Consider the following 18380-nt stretch of genomic DNA (forward strand, 5'->3'; position numbering starts at 1 on the left):
GTTCCTCAGCTCCACCGGTCAAGCTGGCGCTGATGTTTACATCCATTATCGTTGTCAGTAATGCCTGCTATGGAGCATGCCGCCGGCTCTCGCATTGTTTTAGAGATGCAAACTGTTAAAGCCAGTCAACCGATTGCTAGTCTCGCGATTCATCGATCGATTCATCTAAGGATTCATGGCTGATTCGTATCGATTGAGGAGGCTGCTACCGACGCAGCCGTATCTCTCGCTTGTCAAACGGGATATCCGGTCGTATCGGTTAATCGTTCACAACCCTAGAAGATATAGTCTATACTACTTGGGTCCATAGCATGAGACAGATAAGACCACCAATTCCTCACACAGTGTTTACCTGAACACAAAACAGCAATCGTCATGCTCGCAAATCTGATGTTTAAATACAGTGGTGCATTAGTATGACATTAAAGTAAAGCTTTTAGATTGAGGGGATTAAATTCCTGGGATGAGTCTATGGCAGACTGTAACTTCATTCCAGCAACACTTAATTCTTGTGTAAGGATGTATCAAAGATGTGGTTATGATAGCATTCCAACTCGAGGCTGCATATCATGCTCTCCTCTCTTCCTGCAGTCTTCAAGGTCTCCAACAGAAGTATTGCAGACAGAGTGAATAAACATTACGTAAATCAAAATTGGCTTGGGTTTTAAAACAGGGTTTTAATGCCTGCCTCTCACAAGGCCATATCTGTCACCTTTTAGCAAAAGCATGGCATTCCATTGACATCACCTGAGCATTTAGAGAAAGATTAATATTTGAGATCCTTGTTTGATTTTTAATTGAAAATTTACAGTGCTCAAATTACCACATTACATTAGGTGGACTTCAATAAATACAAAGGTTTTCATTTGAGCAGCATATTCTCCTTCTCCTGCACTGGGCACACGTTACTGCCGAGCGCAGGGGATGGTAAGAGACACGGTGCATGTACATTAAATTCAGTATACTTAAAGAACATTTGTATGGGATAAAAAACTGCCTACTATAAATATGACTTAGCATGTGACCCTAAGAGTTATGGGACATATATTATAACAACCACTAAAGTGTTATGATGTTTACTTGATTTAAGTTTCACTACTTCACTCTAAATAAAATACATTGATATTACAGGACGTTATGGGACCTACACATTCAGTCGCAGTTATATTGCTAAAATGAAGAGTGAGGATATGAACATTTCAATATGATAGTGGACATATGACGGCATCTATAACTTGTCACTGGATTGAAAGCTTAGATAACAAACATCATAAAAACTATGGATGCAAACTATAAGCTTTTCCACAATACAAATTTGGTTTGATTAATAAGAACAATATTTCATATTTGCATGAAAATAGTGCCAAATGTCTGTCAAACGTACAGCATGGCAGTGGATCTATTATGTTTTGGTGTTGTTTAGTAGCCAAACATTTACTGGATGCTAATGTTCCAGGCAAGTGTCGGTGGGGAAATTGAAGATGAAAAAATGGTTAGATAACAGAAAGACAATCAATTAAATATACTTCAAAATCAATTACAAACTGTGTAAAGAAATATAAAGATTTGTAATGGCCTTCAGACTGCAGACCAAGACTTTGATTAGGTGCAGCGCATACGAAACAAAGAATACTTCAGCACTGAAAGCGTTGTGCAGACACGGGTGGGAAAAATCTTTCTAAAGCAAAAATACACAGACTCTTAGCTGGCGACAAGAAACATTTGCAGTCTATGATTTTTGCCAAAGAGAGTTTTAATGCAAAAACCTGCAAATTCCCCATTCACTGATGTATTTCCCCCAATTTATTATTTTAAGCACACAAAGAGAAACTGTGCATTACATTTGCAGAAATATGTCCAAAAAATTTTCAAGTTTGTTGTGGTTGGATTAACTTCATGTCAAAATCAACAAATCTGATTTTTTTATCCTTAACTTTAGGTTGCGATACCTTTAGCTTGTATTCTGTGGCAGTTTATTGACCCTTTTATAGACCTGTGACATAAATAAACTTGCTCTTGGATTCTGTGGTCACCATCGGCCTTTCTGAACTTGCTCCTTCCTTGTGTGTGTCACTGTTTTCCACTTCTTATTTTCTTTGCTCCAGCTGTCACAGACATTTGCAAAGCTGCAAAATTTCATTTTTCAGTGCACAACTTGATTTAAGTTGATAGCGGTATGTAACCCTTTACCGAGGCAGCACACTTACAGGCAAGAGGACTCCTTGAAACTGCTTTTAACACTGTACACCAATTGTTCATGCAGTGCTTGTGGGTGGAAAGCCAGGAAGGATGCTCTAGCACATTGTTAGTCAAAGCATCTGTGTGTAGAGGGGGGGTCTAGAGGGAGTATTATGAACCTCTGTGTCTGTAACTGGTCTAATCCACATAGAATTATATGGCGCTTTCATCTGAATCCGGGAGAAGGGCAAAAATCCTTTTTGCAAACATTTATGCACTTGCCAGACTATGGTAATCTGTAATGCTGCATACAAACAAAACATACATACACAAAATTTTAACTAATTACACAGTGCTGTCTGCAATGGTGCTATGAGCTTTGAGAATTATACAAGAGGTGGGCACATCAACATGGACACCCAAGAAATCCAGTTCAACTGCCCTGCATTTGCATAAACACTCTTAAGAGGTCCAAAAAACTGAAATTGGCTGAACACCAAAATAGCGTCCTATACCTATGTTTCAACACAGAAACAAATCACACTTAAAAGGATATGAGAACATGCCAGTAGTGGTTAGATACACTTTCAGTATCTACTTCTTAAGGGCAGACTCTGGATGGCAATGGGTGTGCAGGCAGGGAGGAGTCAGCTTGTCTGCAAAGGCTGACAGCTGCCTGGCTCTGGCTCAAACATAGAGGACCACTAAGTGTTGTCGAACACACCCAGTCCACACACCCTCACACACACTAACATACACTACACTATCCAGCCAGAGCCAACAACATGCTTGCGCTAGGGCACAGGTCTTGATGGCAGCCAAAGGTGATATTACAAAGGGGTGAGGTGACAAGACGTTCAGCGACACTCTCCCACCCTTTTAAAAAAATACTGATAAGTTGACCTTGAGCCGAGCACTTAAACCCTAAGTGCCCTAGCAGCGTTTCTCAGAGACCATCAGTATAAAACTTTGATTGGTGGTACAGTGACTCATTGATTAGCAGTGCTGCATCACAATGTTTGTATGGGTTTTCTCCTGCGTCCTAAGACAGCAGTATGCATAATATTGACTTCCTGTCACTGCTCTTGATCAAGGCACAAGCTTCAGTGCAGGAGCGGGTCTACTGAGCTATGGATGCTGAATGACTTTAAATTCGACAGGTCAAATAGATAGGGCACTTTTCCCCATATAGCTACGCTATAAGCTTCAAACAGTTTGACTGTCACTTAACATTTAAAACCCAGCTGCCCTACCACAAAGTCGATTGAGTGACTCCATCATGTAAATGTGGGGAAATGCATGAATAGCTGCGCTGAGAAAAATAACAGTGTGACAGGGAGAAGAAATGCTGACTGTATGTGCTATAAGCATTGCATGGAACGGCAAATTCTGCTAAGCCTTCAATTACAACTGTGCAGCAGGAGAGAGGTCAGACGGTGGGAGTGACGCAGAAGGAGCACAGAGGGATCTCATTACCTCAAATGCCTCCTGGGAGCTATGGATGACTGGAGTGGATGGAGCCTGAGGATTTAACTAATAGCATCCTTGTCTCTTTACTGAGTGTCTTCATTAGCACTCTTTATGTTCCTGCACTGCCTTTCAATACAGCTGACCAACTTGTGTTAGTTTAGCCTCCACCTCCAGGTGGCCAAAAGCACGCTACTCTTAGTGACTCTCAATGGAGGCCTTGTTCGTGGCAGCCTTACAGTACGGGGCACGGCTGGAGTTACACGTTTTTTAAAAACCATCCCTGATGTTTTGCAACTGTGAGCCAAGGAATGCGTACGAAAGCATCGCTGTCAAACAGCCACAAAGTTAGGAATGTCTGCAGGCAGCAGCACCCTTCCTGGGATTTCTGCGGCTGAGTGGGAAGAAGAGTTTTTGGCTAAGTTGGGTGAAGGCGAGGTTACTCCCACTTGATTTCTCAAAGGAACTGGCTTGAGGTGACTGAATTCTCACTACAGCCCCTCCCAAATGACTCACAGTCTCGCTCTGTGCTGCATATAGACAAAGTCATCCAGGTGTGAAGAAGTCATCCTATTTGTTGAGGGTATGACTCCAACCACAACTAAAAAAGACTGATTTCATCTGCATATTTAACAGGACCAATGAATAGTTACTTTATGCTCCAACAGAGCTCACAAATGACTAGTTTTCATATGTAGCTTGTAAACAAGGAGATAACCGTGCTGATTCAAACTAAAGCTTGAACTGGGCATCACATGTCAGTACTTACAAGGTGTTTAGATGCAGCATCTTGGTCTTTTGTGCAAATCCAATGATGATACCAAAACTAAAAATGTGTTAGTCTGTTTTCAGTCTGACTTTCCCAGCCTGTCTGAGGCTCTCAGCCAAAGCCCACTGGTTCCTTCTGAAGAAATCAATGTTAAGAAACAGCTCCCAAACCTATTCTTTCACTTTCAAAACTTGCTAAATAATTTCCTTAAACAGCTGGACAGTGCGGTTGTTAGCAAATGTTACTCAAGTAGCAGTAAACAGTGCATCTTGGGACTGTTGTTAGCGGGGGATTAGGAACACTAGTGAGTATTTACAGTGCCTTAACAGCGTACGTGGGATTGATAAACTACAGCGCATATGTTTATTGTAATAAAGGAAAATGTCACACAGTGCAAGCATGTGGCTCACTGTAGTGCTTTTAACATTTTTTAGACAACAACGGAGGTCTATTACAGCCAGGATTGAGCTACACCAGACTTTGGACACAGACAATATTTGTTTAATCAATACATTATCGGTTTAATTCTTGTTGATAAGACGGAACAACAGACTTATCCTTTAATTTATACAAAAATTTGTTGTATATTGTATTTGATTTAGTAAACGTTTCTATCCACCTCCTCATGTATAAAAATGTTTTTACAACTGTTAAAAAGCTATTGCTGAAAAAAGTAAAACCATCACCAGATACAATGTCAGTCAAATTAAGCAACAAAGAAATCCAAAGACAAGGCATAACTGTAAGCTTTTGTCCTGACTGACAGCCAACTGATGGCTGTCTCCCTGCCTTTACCAAAGATTTTTGCTTGAGGAAAAAGCTTTGTGCCCTAAACAGTCAGCTTGGGAGACAAACAACCAATATCAACATAATCTTGACTGCCCACCTTATATTGAGACATAAACACACACATGCACGCACACGCACACACACGCGCGCGCGCACACACACACACACACACACACACACACACACACACACACACACACACACACACACACACAGGAGAGGAACACAGAGAGCTTTGTGTGCAATATACTGTCAGCTGTTAGCAATCATTGAACTACATTACATTTGCCACAAAGTGCAGAGTCACCGGTTTTCACTATAGATGTGTTCTGGATTAATGTCACCTAAAAAAACTTACACTGTGAAATGTAGCATGTCTGAGCAGCCTCTGCAAATGTGTTACACAGGTGTAACACAATCTAAAGCAGATTGCATCATGTTTTAAGACAGGAAGTTTCAGACTATTGTACATGAACTGACAGCACAAAGAAAAACACATTTCCCACAAGTTCTACAATTGTATTCCTCCCACTCTCTTTGCACTCTTCACCTTTCTGCTTTCCTCTCTCCGTTTCTCTCCTAATTTCTCTAAATCTGAATGCATCTCTACTGAGCTCCAACGTCAAACAAGCTCTCAGGTTTTCAATGCTCCAAGAGCTCTCTTTAGTGAAGGCCAACCGTACCTTGTGACATACAGTCGACCGCACACCATCTCACTTCCTTAGTGACTCATTTCCCTAACAACGCAGCAAGGACAGCTTCATAAAAAGGGAACCTACAGCCACTGCACAATTAGTCACAGATGGATGCTGTTATGAAAGCAGCCACTGATTTTAAGTTATGTCAGGACAAACAGTGATCTAGGATAGACAAGCACAGATACAGATAAGAACCAAATATTTATTATTGATTCATGGGGACATGGTTTCTGCTCTTGTAATGAGCAGTATGTGTCCACTAAACACTGTAAAAGTGAAATCCTCTTCTCATACACCGACAAATGAGGGGGATGTAGCCTCAAAACACAATTTCTGCTGAGCAAAATTTTTGTATAATGTTTGTATCGACTGGAAGACAGAATAACATCACAGGATTGGTTAGCTAACTATTATTAATTAGTGGCATAGCATCCTTTTGACTATGAGACATCTGAGCCTAAAGCTTTGGGCTGCTTCACTGGACCACTGCATCCAAAAGGTGACAGCAGTGGCCCGTGTGACAGCCTCACAAAGGACGCACTGAGTGTGTATGTGTGTGTACTGGGTGACACAGCAACAGAAACCTTATCTTTTAAAGGCAGTTGTTGCCATAGCAAGGTCAAAAAGGGTGCCTCAGGAGAAAAAATGAGGAAGTGATTAATTTTGTTATAATTTTGTTTAATAAAATTATGACCATTCAACAAGCAAATACAGCTCACACCACCGTTATCTCTCTGTAATCAGTGTGGGTAGGTCTACACATGAATGCTAGTTCTAAAAAAACAAGAGGACTACACAGAACTGTAGTGTCTGAGGTTGATGACATGACACTGTTTCAGATCCTCCTGAAGACATCTCTACTATATTTCACCACTACCACAGTACCAAATTCTCATTAATCAGGATGATACTGTCATAAATTCATGTGTTTTTCTCCATATGGTGGATGCAGTATAAATGGTGCAATACTAATTCCGGTAAACTGTTCTTGTTTAACCTCTCTGTGATGCTTTATAGCAAACTGACGAGAGACAAAATATCTTAAATAACTTTGGTAAATCCAGGAGGCCATGGATAAAAGGCACACTCACAGCTGTTTAGGAAACTATTTGCAATTTGTTCTAAGGTCTCAACGTGTTACTGAGCAAGAATGGACATGATTTCTGAAATTTAATTGTGTTCAACTGTGTGTCAACTCTTTTTGATGACCACAGGCTAGAGGTTCTGTCAAAAAATATATCCCACCCTGCTTTGAGGCCCCATAGAACAGCTGGATGGAAAAATGTTTGGAATCTGACCCACTGAGACAAGGTGTAGTGTCAATTCTATATGACACAATCCATGCAGACAAATCTCCTTCCTTGGCCTTAATTTGTAATTACAAAAGGAGCTGGGGTCAAAAATATCAGAAGAGTCTTGGTAGTTGCCAATTGGTCTGGTTCATTCCTCATCAATATGCATCAGGTACAGGCTAACAAGAGTTTAAAATACTTCACAGGCTCCATCTGAAATATAAATCTGCAAAACTCTTTTCAGGATAAGATGAGAATGCTTCAGATGCTGGCATTACCTGTGTCCACATAGCCATATGTTTTTGTCCTGTCTGCACCCGAAGGGTTTAGTACAGAGGTTTTAAAAGATTTAAAATCCTTTAAAATACATTTGGCACAGGTATTGATTCCAGCCCTTTGGCAGGGATATTTGGAGCACTCCCCATGAACTAAAATATCGCTGCTAACCAAGCCATGGTTGTGGCCCTCTCTACAACAACTGATAGACCTTAAATGGAAAAGGCTGCCACACCATCTCACAAACCCAGCTGTCATTAAGGACAGTGGCACTGCAACACTAGCAGACTGGGGTTGATAAAACCCAGTTAAGTTCAGTAAAGACAGGATCAGATTTCTATCTGCTTTATTTTTAGCCGATACCTAGTCATTAAATTATGCTGGAATTGACCCTGTTATCGCTCCCTACAATCAGCTTGGGGCATCCCTGTGTGCATCTGTCTGGTGCAGTTTGAACTCTTCAGCCATATTGCTATCCAGCCGCTAAGCCAGTTGCTCATCCCCCTTTTATCTTAGGGTCTCCACTGTATTCATTTGATCATCTACCAGAGAGCCAATCCTGGCTAATCACTCATTAACCAGCCGGGCACAATGGGTGACTTGTTGAAGCAGCAAAGTGCCGCAAGCCTCCCTGTGACATGCAAACACAACACATTTGTGCAAGAGCAAATGCACATGCTGATACAGTACAGACACAAAACAGCATCTACCAAGTGTAGACGTCTGTGTACCAACTAGTTACATACATCATTAAGGTCTAAATAAGAAGCTGATGTTTTAGACTGAGTTTTGATTTACTGTCAAAGTCAAGTAATACTGAGTTCTAAGTCTTCAAAAATTAACACTCACCAAAAATCCATCAAAAAAGCGTCAAAATGGTCCTTCATGGCTGAGAGCTGTTTACCTGCTGTACTGCAAATTCCTCTTTTCATTTAGTGTCCTCAGTTACTAATGTCTTTCACAGGTAAGCTGTTTTTCAGTTCTAAAGTGAGTTCTGCAAACTCCGCGTCTCAATGGCACTTCTCCAGATGGGGTGCTCTCAAAAGCATTACATAATGTCCTTGAACCACAGCAAGCACAAAAAACACTGAAATTGAAATGGGGAAAAAGAGAGAGGGAGAGCGAGACACCCACACATCAGCACCATCCACACTCAAACCAACATTCACAGGAGGCATGCATCGGCTCACACTGGCTGCAGGGTATTTCAACATTCGACACAGCATTCGAACTACAAGCAAGCCACACAAGGTTATTTCATATATATCCATGTGGCTCAAAGCATTTTACAGCCAACACTTTATCTCATCTCAGTGCATCATAGGCATATTATACAAGATTTAGGGGTCTGAATGTATGATCTATTGTATCTTTTTATAAATAAATAAAGCATTTAGAGTGTGTGCTTACATTGGAATTCATTTTCTCACCAAACTGCTAAAGGCAGATTGTAATTAGTGTTTTCACAAAGGGGCCGTGGGCGGGGAAGGTGCCCAGGAAATGGAACAATTTAACAGACAATAGGGTGAAGAGGCATTTCTCTAATGGCACTCCACAGCATCCCATCTCAGCGGCACTGATCCTCTACATACAGCAGAAGTAAAAGAGGGCACGGCCTTTTATGGCCCCTCAAGAGCTTTCCTGAGCAAGATGCATTAGCAGTCTTGAACAACAGTGACTGAAATTTACAGGTTAGGTGGTGTCGATAGAATATAGGATGAAAACACAATACATAATTAATATCCCAACTATGAGTACACAGGGTGCTATAGTGCTATCATAGTGCTATCAACTTAAAAAGATAAGAAACAGACACGTTCATTAGAGATAATTGATTTCACATAGTCTCAGACTGTGCTTCCCATCCTGTTTTTTTTGTGTTTTTTTTAATTTTTAGAGAACACTTGGAAAAAACACATTTCACTATAGATCCATATACAAACATTTCTCCAGATCTGCTCACTCATAAGAATATAACAATGGCATTTGAACACACGACAGTGAGTTCAATTAAAATGTGTTGTAAGGTGTATATGGGGATGCTGCATATGAAGATAATTGCCATAATATTTGATTCGCCATAGAAACAAACATTTGCAAACCACAGCAACTGGTGTAGCTTAATAATTGTGCGCTTGCATTACGATATATAAATGTTCATGTAAAGATGATCTTGCAGATCTTTTCAATGCTGGTCAGATCTCACATGGACTAACAGAATATTTGATTGGAGTCCAGTTTTGTTAATCAAAGCCAAACAGCAATCTCCAAGGCTGAAAAATTAAGCTGACAAGGAAGTGCCAAAAAAATGCAGTTCCTCAAATGGCCACTTGAGGCTGGCTCCAGAAGCGGGTTAATCCCCACAGACCCCAGTGTTAAAAAGCCCTGCTTTAAAGCAAAAATAAACGTGCTTACAGTCTGGGACAAAAAATAGTTTTGGGTTCTTCAGCTAATTTCAACATCCATTACAACTGTATGTGGGGAGAATTTTTATACAATTCACCTGTCTACATTTTATTAAGGCTTAATATTATGCATATTTAAGGGCGGGCTGCTTGCGTGACAGTCTGTCTGTGACGCATTGCTACAGTCTATGGGTCAGATCTACACACACTTATCCACAGCTCTACCCTCTCATCCAAATTTGGTCATCTCTGGCACCAAAAACAATAAGATGGCCATGGATGAAATGCCAAACTCGAGGCTTCAAAACAGCAGTCACGGGTGGTGTCAATGTAGCTACATCCATTACTTTTTCTATGATAAAAGCGCATGCTACAATGCAGAGCCATGAGCACCACGCACAATGCAGCAGGCAAATATGGTGCCATTTTTGTGGCAGCAGGCATGTATACCCAGGGTGTGCATGAAAACATAGCATAAAATTTTAAAAGAGTGTTTTAGGAACCAGTAACACTTTAAAAGCAGTGTTCACAGTCTTTTCACAGAGCTCAGGTGGTCTAAGGGTTAAGGTGCCTCTAAACCACAGTGTCCCCAATTGTGTCTGGCCAGGGACCTTTATTTTGCATATTATTTCCCATCTTTCTTTCCCGTAATTTACAGTCATCTCTCCACTGCTGGCTATAGAAAAAAATTGAAACTTAAGAAAAAAAACTTAACCTATTTTGTTGTTACAAGTCATAAGATTTCAGGTTTCAGGCATCTCCAAGAACGGACTGGACAAGAGGCAGGGTATGCCCTTGACAAGTCACCTCCTTGTCACAGGGCTAACACATACAGACAAATACTGTACACTCCCATTCACACCTAGGGGCAATTCAGAGTTTCCGTTTGACCCAACCAGCATGTTTGCACTCGAAGAAACCCCAGACACAGGGAGAAGATCCAAACTCCACACAGGAATGAAGACTGCCAACCACTGAGTCACTACACTGCCCCTAGGGATATTCAGTTCCTGAAAATGTTGTGTATACTTTGGCTAATTGGTGCTTTTTGGAAATTATGTAATAGATTTACAATGTTAAATGGAAAATTATTAACCAGGTTTTGAACCCTGCAGGCACAGGTGTATATTATGAACCACTTGTCACACCTGAATTTATAACAGGCAATCTCCTTTTAATGTATTGTGAAAATCTGAAAAATAATTAGCTGCAAAAGTGATTATTTGTGTGTTATACGCAGAGAAAAATACCCATGCAATCAATTGTTTTGTGCTATACATTTGTTTTTAATTTAGAGATTCCTTGTTACTGTGACATGGCTTTTAAAAAAGGGAGGATCATCAGACAGTGAGAACCTGTTATTTAGCCATCTAGTTTGCAAGGTTATGGGCTGGGGCTGACTGTGGGGAACGTGTTAATGCCAAGTGTTTCCACATAGTCAGTTGATTTTATCAAGTTTAAGTTGGTGATTTTAGCAGAATTAATTTACATGGCTACAAACTGAAAACAAATCTTGTCTTCCATCTGTCAAGAGTTAAAGTAAGAAAAATAAGCATCTAAGATAAAGAAAAAAGTCTACTCGCAGATTTATTGCACACTTAAAACAGTGAGATTGAGTCTCCCGCAGATTTGATGACGTCAATGACAGAAACCTTTGAACTTTGAGTGACTTTAGGGAACCCGCACCCAGTGGCGTCCTGCTCGTATTCCTTATTTTTCTACAGTGAGGAAGCTTCCTACAATTTCACAGCACAATATGGGGGAAATCCTGGGAGTGAGAGATGGAGAGAGCGGCATCACCCACGTAAAGGTCATCTCCACCCTACACACCCCTGCCTCATACGCTTAGACCACTGGGTATTGACATGAGGTTAGGCTTGCTTTAAATAGATCAAACAAGCTTAAGCAGTGAAAAAAACAATCCAGACATTTTGGTGGAAATGAATCACTGACGGATGATCTAATGACAAATGTTTATGCCCTGTTTTATACCTGTATAATCCTTGCCAAAAAAAACTGATGTGACACATGTTGTCAAAAGTGCGTTATGAATACACTGTGTCAGAAATAATTCTGAGGTGATGTTTGAAGCTAAAAGTGGACCTCTGTGTCTTCTTAAACAACTTAGCTGTGGCACTGCAAAATCCCTCTGTACAGGTAGTACAGAGTTTGTAAGTTTGATGTCTTTCTTAACTTGCACTGAAAAGGCAGCGAATAAAAGAGAATGGGCATTTATAACATGCATGGCAAAAGCTGTGCTGAAGAAGGATTAGTGCTGATCTCTGGCTGGAAGCACCAGAGTCTGACTTAATGAGTCCGATTAGTCCCCAGTGAGTGTTCAGGGATTAGCACACTGTCCGCCAAGAGGAGCCTTTCTCATTTCAAGCCCGAGGAGGAGAGAGAGCAGAGAGCCTGCTGGAAAGTGGATGAGAGAAAGTCAGGATGAAAGATGAGAGACAAAGAGAGAGACAATGGGGGAGAGAGAGAGAGAGAGAGAGAGAGAGAGAGAGAGAGAGAGGGGAGAAATGGGTGAAATTATCAGCTTTATGAGTGGCTGGAAGCATTTGGAAAACATAGTGGGGTCTAATGACAACAGAAAATGACTATTATGTGAGCAATCCTGCCTCTGTGTGCCAGTGAGTGTGTTCCAGAGAAGACAAAGCTGAATGGCATTTCTCTACTGACACATGCTCTTCTTCAAGTGCATGTGTGATTATCTTTATCTCAAAGTAATTCTTAGAAAATGATGCTGTTTGGGAGGTGGGCGAGGTTTACTGCAGTATTACTGCACAAATCAGATTTTGCCTGATACTTATAGTTCTTTATGAAAACTCTAATCATAACAGAAAATATTATTCTAACCTCTGAAACACAACAGAGCATAATGTTAACTACAGAGCATGAAACATACTGAAAGCAGTCCAAGAAGAGAGCATATTTGTCTGCCTGACAGACAGTGTCAACCCTACTTCTAAAGAAACCCTGCAAGAAGTCACATACACATTTCCTGTAGAGGTTCCCCATATTTCCTGTCAAGGTCACTGTCACTGTCAAGCACAGACCGAGTCTATGTATGTACTAGATGCATGTCTGTTTGCGGATTTGTGTATGCGTGTGTTTAGGTGAGCAGCACATGTCAGCAGTATTCTCTTTAGCACCAGTGCTGATGTACAAAAATAACAAATCTGACCACTAATAGGTTTGTTTGGTATAATGGTAAGAAAATTAGTGAGTCAAACTGAACAGACCAAACACTTCTTCCTTTTTCACTGGTACAGATGAGAAAGGCACATCAGGAACCATGGCCAAAGCCTCTTCAAATTAACAGTGCACCAAAGGGCATGGGCTGATGATAACGATGCCTAAATCAATGCACATTAGTCCACAAAAGCCTAAATGTGATGATACATTTTGTCCCAGGGACTCTAAATGCATCACTGATTTACTAAGGAGAAGATGGGAACAGATCTTCTAAATATAAACACTCCATTTTGGACAACCCTTACTGACAGACCCTTGGAAGTATTAATCCCTCACTTTGTGAACCACTGCTTTATGCTGTCCATCTGGTCAGCTGAGGCTGCATGACAGAGGAAAAAGAAACACAAAACAACTCGACCACTGGTTATTAAGAGACTCGTCACAAAACAACGATGAGGATAGCAGAGTCTGGCGTCACTCTAAACAGTACAGATCTGTTCCGGGGTTTTTTGTTTGTGTGTGTGTGCGCATGTCTATGCTGCACAGCACTCAACAGACAATCCCTGTCCAGATCCATCAAACTGTGAATTAATCTAATAACATGCACAATAACAACAAACTTCCCATCCTTTCAGAATGCGATACATCGCAGCATCACAATGGATAATTGCACACCAATGGCAAATGCCAATGTACTGTATGTGTCACAGACTAGATGACAGCTTTGCTTTGGAAGGACCTAGGCACTGCAGCAGTGCATTGATCCGCTGATCCATGACAAAGAATTTAACCCCAGCCACTGTAGTGCCGCTGTGTATTCTTATATAGGCCTACCAATTATATTCAAACAAACAAGCTCCATAACTCAAAATCAATGCCCTGGTTGCCCTCTCACTTGATTTTTAACCCTGTACATTTCTTTCAGCATTTCTTTTTTACCTCAGAGACATTTGTGACCAACCAGTTATATCATACTCCATGTATGACTTTCACATTTTCTGCTGGCTAGATAATGAAAGTGATGAAGCTCTGTCCTCATTACAGAAAATCAGCTATTGGTGACCCCATAAGCTACCTCCATTTGCTAAGGCTGAACAGACAAAGGGATTAGTGACGTAATCATCCAAATGATAACCACCCCACACACACATCATAGCTGTCGTCCTTATGCAGATGGTGACACTATGGACATATTCATGAGTCTCAATGTATCTATGTGGCAGAAAAACATTTGTCATTTAATTCCAGGGTTTAATACATTTCCATTCCTCTATTCTTCGCAAACATAAAACAAGGATTTAGTCCACAGTGCAAACAGCAATGGCTATTAAGCTTGAGCAAACAGTTTTAATCAGCAGAAGTGACTTTCCTAATGAAGAAACACAGTGCCATATGATGTTTTCACAAGACATTTGCACAGCTACGCAATCTCTTGTTGCCACTAATAGAAACCACAAGACTTCCTTTTATCCAGTGTTTAAACTACATGATGATATCAAGACAAGTCCACTTTACAACTTGTTTTAGAAAAGTTACAGCCAATGAACTGTATAGAAGAATTATGGCTGGTGTTTAAACAACCCACGTTGACTAGCAATCACATTTAGGACACATATAATCCCCCAGATTATTTGTAATACATTAGCTACAACAATTAGTTGAGTAATTGAGTAGTCGTTCAACAGAAATCTTCATAATCCATTAACAATTTTGGTATGATTTGTTTGCATGTAAACACAGTCAATGTATGGTTGCTTAGCAAAATGTAGCCATTATAATCCTTGCTCCAAACATTATGTATGTTGGTTGAATTTCTACATTCACATTGGTAAAATCAACCAGCCTGCAACATTACAGGCATCAAAAATGCTGGACACTGCTGGGTTAATAAAAACATTGGATGACAATGTGAGGTTGACACTGACCTCAAGTGTTGTCCATTTAGAAAGAGTTTCTCTCATCTCCACAACAAAATAAGCCCATAATGTATTTACTTTCAACTCTCAAAAGCCATTGTGGTATACTGACATAAATAACAAACAGTAAAGCAACAAATTCAGGACTATTTCTTCAATAGACAGTAGTTCCAATGAAAACTATTGAGAGTGAGGTCTCTGAATTATCCAGATTAATTATCCAGTGCTGTGAACTCTTCACAAAATTCAATTCAACTCTGTTTTATTGGGGAACGGCACAGTAAGGCTAGCATTACTGTGTATGATTGCTTTAACTCCACCTGTTTAACATTAAAGCAGTCTGTGAAGAAATGCAAGACCAGCGATGTACCAGCTGCAGTAAAACAGAAAACTTTTACAGCCCTATGTCGTCTCTATTGTTCAAAATGTCTTGTTTTATGTGGTAGTTTTTACAAGAGACCAACATCACTGGTGACTCTGAAATGAGAGGGTGCAGGCACTGAGGCAGAGGCGCTAGTCCTGTTAAGCCCATGAGCATAATGTTCCAGGAAGAGATATGAAGAGATAAACTCTTTCAAGTTAGCATCTCAGACAGCACAGCAGCACTTCTGCATACTTGTAAAAAACAAACATTTCCTGCCCTGACGATATTTTGGGGTCTGGCTTTGTTGGAAGAACACCAAGTCACCGAAATAAGACAACAAAAGATGACTGGTTGAGTTGAAGAGATCTCACAGCAATGTCAGTGTAGAAGGCAACAAAAAATGAAAGATGACAGTGTTTAGGAAGATTTTAAAACTCATTTGGATGAACACCAGCACTGTCACACACATATTCCGATCAACCAGGGATAATCTTTTAACAATCAGACATACATTTGTGATAAATTTATAGTATAATGTCAGATAGGGACTGACAAACCGGTGAGTTAAGACAAGACCATTAGAAGGGGGTGCACAGAAAATGTACTGCTCAGCTCATTTTGGATACCTGTCTATCATAACTGCTCACAGTTGAGCCATTTATCAAGCGGCAATATCACAGAAAAGCTCCTAAAATTTACAGTAAGATAGCAGATACCGTTCATTAACTCAGAGGTTGTGACGTCAATGACAATGAGCCAAAGTGGGTACGTTAGTCCCGTTGGGTAGCTCAAGTCTCGTTAACCCGAAATGCACCACACATGAAGACTATGGACGACAAGAGAAGCCAGGTGAAAACCCGGCACGAAAAACACCTAATGCTCGACGTGTTTCACCCCAAACTCCAACAAAACGCTCCCCTTTGTATAACCTTCGAGCCATGTCGACATTTTCTGACAGGAGGTGAAAACTTTGGGGGTAAGAAACCCGTCTTTTGACTAGTTTTGTTTCAGCGAAGCAACAATTAACCTTTCCTTGAGCGGTGAGAAAACTGCCACCTGGGTTTAAGGTTGTGAGCGTCAACCAGGAGCCATTATTTTCTATTAAATTAAGCTTTAATGCCTTACCTGGCTGGTTTAAGTAACGTCCCGTTGACAAAATCTACAGTGATGACCGGTAGGTGCAGGCTGGGAGCGCGTGTTGTGGTCCCCGCGCGCTGCTCCGAGCGAGGACGCCCCTCCTCCATCCCTCACGCGCCGACCAACGCTCTCACACACGCTTTTTTTTTTTTTTTTTTTATTTCACCCTAACACTACTTTCCATATCAAGTTAGGTTTCACAACATGGCCTTTACATTGCAGCATTAACACATAAGCAGAGAGACAATAGTGAGACTCAAAGGCAAAGCAAGAACGTGTCTGAACACGCGTGGGTTTTAATGGTACTGTTTTTATTGCATGAATTGGAATAGCTGCAGAGAAACAATGTTTCAGATGAGTACAGTTGGGTTTGAAGCCTTCCTGCAGTGAGGAGAGATGGTCAGTGGACATTCAGATGGCACGGCTAACTTTATTCACCTCTCTCCCTGTCCGTCTGCCACAAAACCAGCGCTTACATACTGCATTTAAACCGCAACTGTAGCACACAGGGGTGAGGATGAGGAGGAGGAGTGGGGATAGAAACCGTACTTTGAACACCAAATATAACTGGCTGTAAGTTAGTGCATGGACTTATCAAATGTGCTTCAATTGTCTTAACACAGAGGATTCAACGTGCTCAGCGGTGAGCATGACATTCTGTGGAGTAATAATATATCATGGAAGGTGGATTTTATTGCTGGTTACTTGTTTTTGTTTTACAGTGGGGTGGTTATTTGGGACAGAGACATTAGGATTGTGGTGTGCTTTGGTGTGTAACTCCCTCCAGCAAGCACTCAGCTCGACAGGTTTTCTATGTGCAGCTGCTCAATCAGTTGAAATATAAGAGTATTATCAGTCAAACACAAAAAAAAATAACGCAGATAAACCATCCAAATGCAGTATACAAGCCCCAAACTCTGTGGATTCAGACTAAGAGCGATGACTCCATCTACAGGTTAGTTGTTGTACTGCAATGACAGAAGGGGGTGGGACATACTGAAGTATTTGTTGCTATAAGTTTATAAAATAAAATAAAAATCAGCTCCCTTTTAAAGTAAGTAGACCAGCCACATAATAAAACAAAATTCCTACCGTAGGACTTGTAAAATGGTCTCTCAAAGATTTTTCAAAGGAACTTGGTCACTCAACTGTCACTGAAAAAAAAAAAAACATTCCAATGAAATAATAAAGGTGGTAATTTTACTGTACCTGACCATCGACTCTTCCCACCCCACCCTCCCCACAACTTATCCTACTTCAAATATAGGACTCAAAGATATGGGCTCTAATGTTAATAATACATTTATCCATACTATGTTCATATAATTAATAAAAAAATAAATACATTTAACAAATACAAATGATTTTTTGCAGTGGGTAAATTACCAAACGAACAGATTATCACCCACAGTTGTATTGTTAACACGTTTGCTTTTTCAAGTGTAGGATTTCTCAATAAAACCACTATCACCCCTAATTATTTAAACCTGTAGTCTTAAAGCCTCTACACTGGTGTGGCTGTGCTATCGAGCTGGGTGAGAGATCAGGCTCCCCCCAGTCATCTATAGGGCTGTGCGTGAGCGTCAGCTCACTAAAGGCTAAATGTTAACACTGTAGCACACTCACAGAGAGCAACCAGGAGTAAAAGTAGATGCTGATGATGGATGTTGGCAATGGGACCCAAACCGGATCTTGGCTTCGGCCAAAAAAGCTTAGGGCACAAGATGTGCACGTTTACATGTCTTCAATCGGTATATCTTGTAAAAAGGTCATATGAAACATTTTCTTCTCACTTTTTTTTTTTTTTTTTTGCCATTTTTTGCTTATGCGTTTTTTTGTACAAATCTTTGTATAACCTGTTTAGACATAACAAAACAGATTAAACCAA

At 40.6% G+C, this 18380-nt stretch overlaps 1 protein-coding gene across 2 annotated transcripts in view; it reads right to left on the reverse strand.

Annotated features, from left to right (window-relative positions):
* Window positions 1-18378, reverse strand: part of adcy7 (adenylate cyclase 7) — a 69730-nt gene extending 51352 nt beyond the window's left edge. For both annotated transcript variants that reach the window (XM_050059041.1, XM_050058968.1), the window contains exon 1: window positions 16481-18378. The gene's annotated coding sequence lies outside the window, so the exon portion shown is untranslated. The remainder of the gene's footprint in view (window positions 1-16480) is intronic.
* Window positions 18379-18380: the final 2 nt, after the last annotated feature.

This window comes from Epinephelus moara, chromosome 1 (genome assembly GCF_006386435.1).
Source record: "Epinephelus moara isolate mb chromosome 1, YSFRI_EMoa_1.0, whole genome shotgun sequence".
In the NCBI taxonomy this organism is placed as follows: Eukaryota; Metazoa; Chordata; class Actinopteri; order Perciformes; family Serranidae; genus Epinephelus; species Epinephelus moara.